Below are 9122 nucleotides of genomic sequence, written 5' to 3' on the forward strand. Positions count from 1 at the left end.
ATTCTTCCTGTAACATTGGTTGAATTAGGTGAGTGCCTAAGTATTATTGTAAAGTGTAAGAACCATATCAATGCTACCATTACAGGCTACAATTATGTGTATAATATTAATTTCTATGTCAGAAAAATTATTTACTTGAAAGTGAGAGAAATCTGTCATAAATTGATTTAAGTGAAAAAAGACGATGGTAATTCTTGACACTCTAGATTCCTGTGTGTGTGTGTGATGGTTTGTATATGCTTGGCCCAGAGTGTGGCATGATTAGTAGGTATGTCAATGTGAGTTTGGGCTACAAGAGCCTCATACCTAGAGCTAGAATTCTGCTAGCAGGCTTCAGACGAACATGTAAAACTCTTAGCAACTCCAGCACCAGGCCTGCCTGATGCTGTCATGTTTCTATCTTGATGATAATAGACTGAATTTCTGAGCCTCTAAGACAGCCCCAATTAAATGTTGTCCTTATAAGAGTTGCCTTGGTCAATGTGTCTGTTCACAGTAGTAAAACTCTAAGACAGAAGCTGGTACCAGGGACTGGGGTATTTCTGTATAGACCTGACCGTGCATTTGTTTGGAAGAATATGGATTTTGGAACTTTGGATTTGAAAAGCAGTGGAATGCTTTAAATAGAGCTTAATGGCCTGTCCTAGTAAGAATTTGGAAAACTGAGTTATTGAGAGTGATTTGAATTGTGTGGACCTGGCCCAAGAGGTTTAAATAGAGAATTTCAGTGTGTGGCCTAGACATTGTTTTTGTGGTATTTTGGTGAAGAATGTGGCTGCTTTCTGTCCTTGTCTCAAGAGTCTTCTTGAGGCTAAACTGAAGAGACTCAGATTAATTGCATTGACAAAAGGTAGTCTTAGAAACACCCATCACAGACTTTGTTCTATGATTAAGTCTCATGAAGAGCATTTAAACCAGTGTAGCAGGCTTAAAAAGAAAAAAAAAATATATATGGTTCAAGTAAAAACGGGGCACCAGGAAGTAAAGTGGAACTGAATCCAATGTTTTAGGAGAAAGCAGATTAAAGGATTTTGGGCCAAGATCCCAGTCAGCTAAATTTATAACTAGGCATGGTGTTACACACCTTTAATCCAGATGACAAAGCCAAATAGATCACTGAATTCAAGGCCAGCAAGTTCTAGGTGAAGGAAAGCTTAAATTTAGGCTTGAATCCAAGGAGACAGGTACACAGATCTCTGAGTTCAAGGTCAATTTACAGAGCAAGTTCCAGTAAAGCCAAGCTTAGGCAGTGAGGGAGTTGGAAAACAGAAATCTGGTAATGGAATAAGAAGGGCCATGTTCCAGCTCCCGGAGGCAGTGAAAAAGAGCAGCTTCAGCCATGTGGCTCTGGCTTTGGAGTGAAAAATAGAATGGAGTACTGGGGCAGTTGATGCTGGTAAGCTGGAGTTATGAAATTAGTGGTGATTAAGACGAGACCAGTTTCACTGAGGTGAAATATTCTGGGAAGTGTTTTCTAAGAGCACAAAGAAGGTGTATTCTAGAGATAACCAAGGTTGTGCCTCATGCTGCTGCTGTACTTGATAATGTATAAGAGTCACATAGGTGGTAATAGTTTTGAAGGCATGAAGGGATCATGAAGAATTGTTGAGGCTTGGTACTGTGAGAGGCCATAGACAGCCATTGATGAAGGTACAGTCACAGTTGCAGTTGATGGGCAAGGACTGAAGGAGTCATGTAAAGAATTTGAGACTTGGCACAATGAAGAGAGCCTATGAGAGGCTCTTGGTGAAGCCTAGTTGCAGTGAAAACCCCAGTCTGTTGGAGATGCCAGTACCATGGGATGATCACCAAGAACTGCAGTAGCAGTGAAATGGGTCTGCTGGAGCTTACAGAGGGCAGAGCTGGAAAAGTGACACCGGCACTTTGGAGGAGCCCTGAAGATGATATCTGGATCCCAGACATTAAAACAAGAAGCTGTAACACTGAAGCTGTCTTAGAGACGCCAAGATTTTTGAGATACCAGAATTATAGAATATCTCCTGAGGAATGCTGATAACAGGGAATAGAACCAGCTCATGAAAAGAAGTTTGTTGTAGTAAACAAAGATGAAAAAGGAGTTGAAGATCTGAAAAATGCTTTGACATCAGACATGGAGATGAAGAATCTGTAGTTTGCCCAGTTGGTTTCCTTTTTGTAAAAAAATTGGATATTTTTTTATTTACATTTTAAATGTGATCCCCTTTTTCAGTTTCCTCTCTGTAAGTCCCTTATCCCATCCCTCCTTATCTTGCTTCTATGAGAGTGCTTCCCCACCCACCTACCCACTCCTGCTTTATGGCCTTAGCATTCCTCTACACTGGGGCATCAAGGCTTCACAGGACCAAGGACCTCCCCTCCCATTGATGCCAGATAAGTCCCCTTCAGCTCTTCCAATCCTTTCCCTAACTCCTCCATTGGGGTGGCTGTGCTCAGTTCTATAGTTGGCTGTAAGCATCCACATCTGTATTGGTGAGGATCTGGCAGAGCCTCCTAGGAGACAGCTGTATCAAGCTCCTCTCAGCAAGCAGTTCTTGGCATCTACTATAGTGTCTAGGTTTGTTGTCCGCATGTGGGATGGATCCCTAGGTGGGGCAGTCTCTGGGTGGCCTTTCCTTCAGTCTCTGCTCCACTCTTTGTCCCTGTATTTCCTTTAGACAGGAGCAGTTCTGGGTTAAAATTGGAGATGGGTGTGTGGCCTTATCTCTCAACCAGGGAACCATGCCTAACCTCTGGATCCCCGCTCAACAGTTTCTCCCTCCCCTTTGCGGGGTATTTCAGCTAATGTCGTGGCCCAAGGGGTCCTGGGAGGATCTTGCTTTCCTAGCATATGGGACTTTCTGGATGCTATCCCCAGTTTTCATCCCCCATTACTACATACCTTTGTTCAATTTCCTGACCCTCGGTACATCTCCTGCATCTCCTCCCATACCTGACTTTTGTCCTCTTTTTCTTCTCTGTCTCTTCTCTTCCTCCCAAGTCACTCCCACCCTCTACTTACCTTGATTATTTTATTCCTATTTTTTAAGTAGGACTGAAGCATCCACTCTTTGGTCTTCCTTCCTCTTGAGCTTCATGAGGTTTATGAGTTATATTGTGGATATTCCATGCACTTTGCCTAATGTACACTTATCAGTGAGTACATGCCATGTGTGTTCTTTTGGACTGAGTTACATCATTCTGGATATTTTCACGTTCCATCCGTTTGCCTGAGAATTTTATGAAGTCATTATTTTTAATAGCTGACTAGTGTTCCATTGTGTAAATGTACCACATTTTCTTTATCCATTCCTCTGTTGAGGGACATCTGGATTGTTTCCAGTTTCTGGCTATTATAAATAAGGCTGCTATGAACATAGTGGAGCAAGTGTTCTTGTTACATGTTGGAGCATCTTCGGGTATATGCCCCAGAGTGGTATTGCTGGGTCCTCAGGTAGTACTATGTCCAATTTTCTGAGAAACTACCAGAGTGGTGGTAGCAGCTTGACATCCCACCAACAATGGAGGAGTGTTCCTCTTTCTCCACATCCTTGCAAGCATCTGCTGTCACCTAAGTTTTTGATCTTAGCCATTCTAACTGGCGTGAGTTGGAATCTCAGAGTCGTTTTGATTTACATTTTCTATATTGACTTCCATAGTGGCTGTGCAAGTTTGCATTCCCACCAGTTATGGAGAAGTATTCCCCTGGCTCCACATCCTTGCAACTATGAGCTGTCACTTGTGTTTTTGATCTTAGCCATTCTTACATGTATAAGATGGAATATCATAGTAGTTTTGATTTGTATTTCCCTACTGGCTAAAGATGTTGAGCACTTTAAGTGCTTCCCAGTTTTTTGAGAGCCTTATGTTGATAATTCTTTGTTTAGATAATATATACTAAGTTTTTTCAAAATAAATATAGTTTACCTTTTATTTCGTTTTTTCCATTTTTATTAGGTATTTGATTTATTTACATTTCAAATGGTATGAAAACCTCCTATGCCATCCCCCTTTCCCTTGCTTGCCAACCCCCCCCTTCTTTCCTGACCGGCATCCCCCTACTCTGGGGCATCAGGCCTTCAGATCACCAATGGCCTCTCCTCTCATTGATGTCTGAAATGGCCATCTTCTGCTACATATGTAGCTGTAGTCATGCACCCCTCCATGTGTACTCTTTGGTTGGTGGTTTAGTCCCTGGGAGCTCTGGGGTTACTGGTTGGTACATATTGTTCCTCCTGTGGGGCTACTAATCTCTTCAGCTCCTTGGGTCCTTTCTCTAGCTGTTGCATTGAGGACACTATGCTCAGTCTATTGGTTGGCAGTGAGCCATGGGTATTTTGTTCCACCTTCCAATAAGGATCAAAGTATCCATACTTTGGTCTTTCTTCTTGAGCTTCATGTGGTCTGTGATTTGTATCTTGGGTATTCCGAGTGAGTGCATACTGTGTGTGTTCTTTTCTGATTGGGTTACCTCACTCAGGATATTTTCTAGCTCCATCCATTTGCCTAAGAATTTCATGAATTCATTGTTTTAAATTGCTGAGTAGTATTCTATTGTGTACCACATTTTCTGTATCCATTCCTCTAATGAGGGACATCTGGGTTTGTTCCAGCTTCTGGTTATTAGAAATAAGGCTGCTATGAACATAGTGGAGCATGTTTCCTTCTACATGTTGACTGCCAGTTGACCCAACACCATTTGTTGAAAATGATGTCTTTTTTCCACTGGATAATTTTAGCTTCCTTATGAAAGATCAAGTAACTATAGGTGTGTAGGTTCATTTCTGGGTCCTCGATTCTATTCTATTGATCTATCTTCCTGTCATCCTACCAATACCATGCAGTTTTTATCACCATTTCTCTGTAGTATAGCTTGAGGTCAGGGATAGTGATTCTGCCAGCAGTTCATTTTTTGTTGAGAATACTTTTCAGTATCCTGGGTTTTTTGTTATTCCAGATAAAATTGGAAATTTCTCTAAGTCTATGAAGAATTGAGTTGGAATTTTGATGAGGATTTCATTGAATCTTAGATTGCTTTAGGCAAGATGGCCCTTTTTACTGTATTAACCCTCCCAATTCATGAGCAAGGGAGGTCTTTACAACCTCTGAGATCTTCAGTTTCTTTCTTCAGATACTTGAAGTTCTTGTCATACAGATCTTTCATTGGTTAGAGTCACACCAAGACATTTTATATTATTTGTGACTATTGTAAAGCGTGCCATTTTCCTAATTTCTCTCTCAGGCCATTTATCCTTTGAGTAGAGGAAGTCCAGTGATTTGTTTGCATTAATTTTATATCCAGCCACTTTTCTGAAGTTGTTTATCAGGTTTAGAAGTTCTCTGGTAGAATATTTGGGGTCAGTTAAGTATACTATCACATTATCTTCAAATGGTGACATTCTGACTTCTTCCTTTCTAATTTGCATTCCTTTGACCTCCTTTTGTTGTCTAATTGCTCTGGCCAGGACTTTGAGTACTATATTGAACAGGTAGGGAGAAAGTAGATAGCCTTGTGCAGGCCCTGATTTCAGTGTTATTGCTTCAAATTTCTCTCCATTTAGCTTGATATTGGCTACGGTTTGCTCTATATTGCTTTTACTATGTTTTGGGATGGCCTTGAATTCCTGACTTCTGCAAGACTTTTATCATGAAGAAGTGTTGGATTTTGTCAATTGCTTTCTCATTATCTAATGAAATGATCATGCAGTTTTTTGAGTTTGCTTATATAGTTGATTACAACGAAGGACTATCCCTACATCCCTGGAATGAAGCCTACTTGATCATGGTGGATGATCATTTTGATCTGTTCTCAGATTCGGTTGGCAAGAATTTAATGAGTATTTTTGCATTGATATTCATAAAGGAAATTGGTCTGAAGTTCTCTTTCTTGGGTTTTTGTGTGCTTTAGGTATCAGAGTAATTGTAGGTTCATAGAAGTTTCTATTTTGTGGAATAGTTTAGAGTATTGGCATTAGGTCTTCTTTGAAGGACTGATAGAACTCTGCAATAAGCCATGTGGTCCTGGGCCTTTTTTGGTTAGGAAACTATTAATGACTGCTTCTATTTCTTTAGGGGTTATGGGATTGTTTAGATCATTTATCTGATCCTGATTTCACTTTGGTACCTGGTATCTGTTTAGAAAATTGTAGTCCATTTTATCTAGATTTTCCAGTTTTGTTGAGTATATTCTTTTGTAGTAGGATCTGATGGTTTTATACTCCATTTTTAATTGGAGTTTTTGTTTGTTTTTTGACTTCTAGTTTATTGAGTTGTTTATATATTTTAGGCATTAATCCACTATTGAATGTGGAGTTGGTAAAAATCTTTTCCCAGTCTGTAGGTTGCTACCTTGACTAATTGAAAGTATTATTTGTCTTGCAGAAGGCTTTCATTTTCATGAGATTTCACTTACTGATTATTGATCTTAGAGCCTTTTCTAACAGTGTTCTGCCCAGAAAGTCATTTCATGTCCCTATGCTTTCAAGGTTGTTCCCTACTTTCTATTCTTTTAGGTTCAGTGTGTCTGGTCTTTTTGTTTGTTTGTTTGTTTTTGGCTTTTTTTGTTTTATTTTATTCGATACATTTTTTTATTTACATTTCAAATGATTTCCCCTTTTCTGGTCCCCCACTCCCCGAAAATCACATAAGCCCCCTTCCCTCCCCCTGTTCTCCCACCCACCCATTTCCACTTCCCTGTTCTGGTTTTGACCTATACTGCTACACCTAATCTTTCCAGAACCAGGGGCCACTCCTCCATTCTTCTTGTACCTCATTTGATGTGTGGATTATGTTTTGGGTATTCTAGTTTTCCAGGCTAATATCCACTTTAGTGAGTGCATAACATGATTGATCTTTTGAGACTGGGTTACCTCACTTAATATGATGTTATCCATCTCCATCCATTTGCCTAAGAATTTCATGAATTCATTGTTTCTGATGGCTGAATAGTACTCCATTGTGTATATATATATACCACATTTTTTGCACCCATTCTTCTGTTGAGGGATACCTGGGTTCTTTCCAGCTTCTGGCTATTATAAATAGGGCTGATATGAACATAGTGGAGCATATATCCTTATTACATGCTGGGGAATCCTCTGGGTATATGCCCAGGAGTGGTATAGCAGGATCTTTCGGAAGTGACATGCCCAGTTTTCTGAGGAACCGCCAGACTGATTTCCAGAGTGGTTGTACCAATTTGCAACCCCAACAGCAGTAGAGGAGTGTTCCTCTTTCTCCACATCCTCGCCAACATCTGCTATCTCCTGAGTTTTTAATCTTAGCCATTCTGACTGGTGTAAGGTGAAATCTCAGGGTTATTTTGATTTGCATTTCCCTGAGGACTAGTGAAGTTGAGCATTTTTAAAGATGTTCTACGCTATCCGAAGTTCTTTAGGTGAAAATTTTTTGTTTAACTCTGTACCCTATTTTTAATAGGGTTATTTGGTTTTCTGGGGTCTAACTTCTTGAGTTCTTTGTATATATTAGATATTAGCCCTCTATCTGATGTAGGGTTGGTGAAGATTTCTTCCCAATTTGTTGGTTGCCAATTTGTCCTTTTGATGGTGTCCTTTGCCGTACAGAAACTTTGTAATTTTATGAGGTCCCATTTTTCAATTCTTGATCTTAGAGCATATGCTATTGGTTTTCTGTTCAGAAACTTTCTCCCTATACTGATGTCCTCAAGGGTCTTCCCCAGTTTCTTTTCTATTAGCTTCAGAGTGTCTGGCTTTATGTGGAGGTCCTTGATCCATTTGCATTGTTTCTAATGGCTGAATAGTACTCCATTGTGTAAATATACCACATTTTTTGCATCCACTCTTCTGTTGAGGGATACCTGGGTTCTTTCCAGCATCTGGCAATTATAAATAGGGTTGCTATGAACATAGTAGAGCATGTATCCTTATTACATGGTGGGGAATCCTCTGGGTATATGCCCAGGAGTGGTATAGCAGGATCTTCTGGAAGCGAGGTGCCCAGTTTTAGGAGTGGCCCCTAGTTCTGGACCCAGTGTAGCAGTATAAGACAAAACCAGAACAGGGAAGTGGGGAGGGATGGGTAGGAGAACAGAGGGAGGGAAGGGGGCTTATGCGACTTTTGGGGAGTGGGGAACCAGAAAAGGGGAAATCATTTGAAATGTAAATTAAAAATAAATCGAATAAATTTTTTTTTAAAAAAACTATATTTATCCTGCCGATCCATGAGCATAGGAGGTTTTTCCATTTTTTGAGGTCTTCTTCTATTTCCTTCTTCAGAGTCTTGAAGTTCTTGTCATACAGATCATTCACATGTTTGGTAAGAGTCACCCCCAGGTACTTTATACTGTTTGTGGCTATTGTGAAGGGTGTTATTTCCCTAATTTCTTTCTCAGCCTGCTTATCCTTTGAGTATAGGATTTACTTGAGTTGATTTTATAACCTGTCATTTTGCTGAAGCTGTTAATCAGCTATAGGAATTCTCTAGTGGGGTTTTTTGGGTCACTTAGGTAGACTATCACATCATCTGCAAATAATGATAGTTTGACTTCTTCCTTTCCAATTTGTATCCCTTTGACCTCCTTATGTTGTCTAATTGCCGGAGCTAGTACCTCAAGTACAATATTGAAAAGAAAAGGAGAAAGTGGGCAGCCCTGTCTAGTCCCTGATTTTATTGGGATTGCTTCAAGTTTCTCTCCATTTAGTTTGATGCTGGCTATCGGTTTGCTGTATATTGCTTTTACTATGTTTAGGTATGGGCCTTGAATTCCTGTTCTTTCCAAGACTTTAAGCATGAAAGGATGCTGAATTTTGTCAAATGCCTTTTCAGCATCCAAAGAAATGACCATGTGTTTTTTTCTTTGAGTTTGTTTATGCAGTGGATTGCATTGGTGGATTTCCATATATTGAACCAACCCTGCATCCCTGGAATAAAGCCTACTTGATCATGGTGGATGATCATTTTGATGTGTTCTTGGATTCGGTTGGGAAGAATTTTATTGAGTATTTTTGCATCGATGTTCATAAGGGAAATTGGTCTGAAATTCTCTTTCTTTGTTGGATCTTTGTGTGGTTTTGGTATCAGTGTAATTGTTGCTTCATAGAAGGAATTGGGTAGTGTTCCTTCTGTTTCTATTTTGTGGAATAGTTTGAAGAGTATTGGTGTTAGGT

The sequence above is a fragment of the Apodemus sylvaticus genome, chromosome 9 (assembly GCF_947179515.1).
Source record: "Apodemus sylvaticus chromosome 9, mApoSyl1.1, whole genome shotgun sequence".
NCBI classification, from domain to species: domain Eukaryota; kingdom Metazoa; phylum Chordata; class Mammalia; order Rodentia; family Muridae; genus Apodemus; species Apodemus sylvaticus.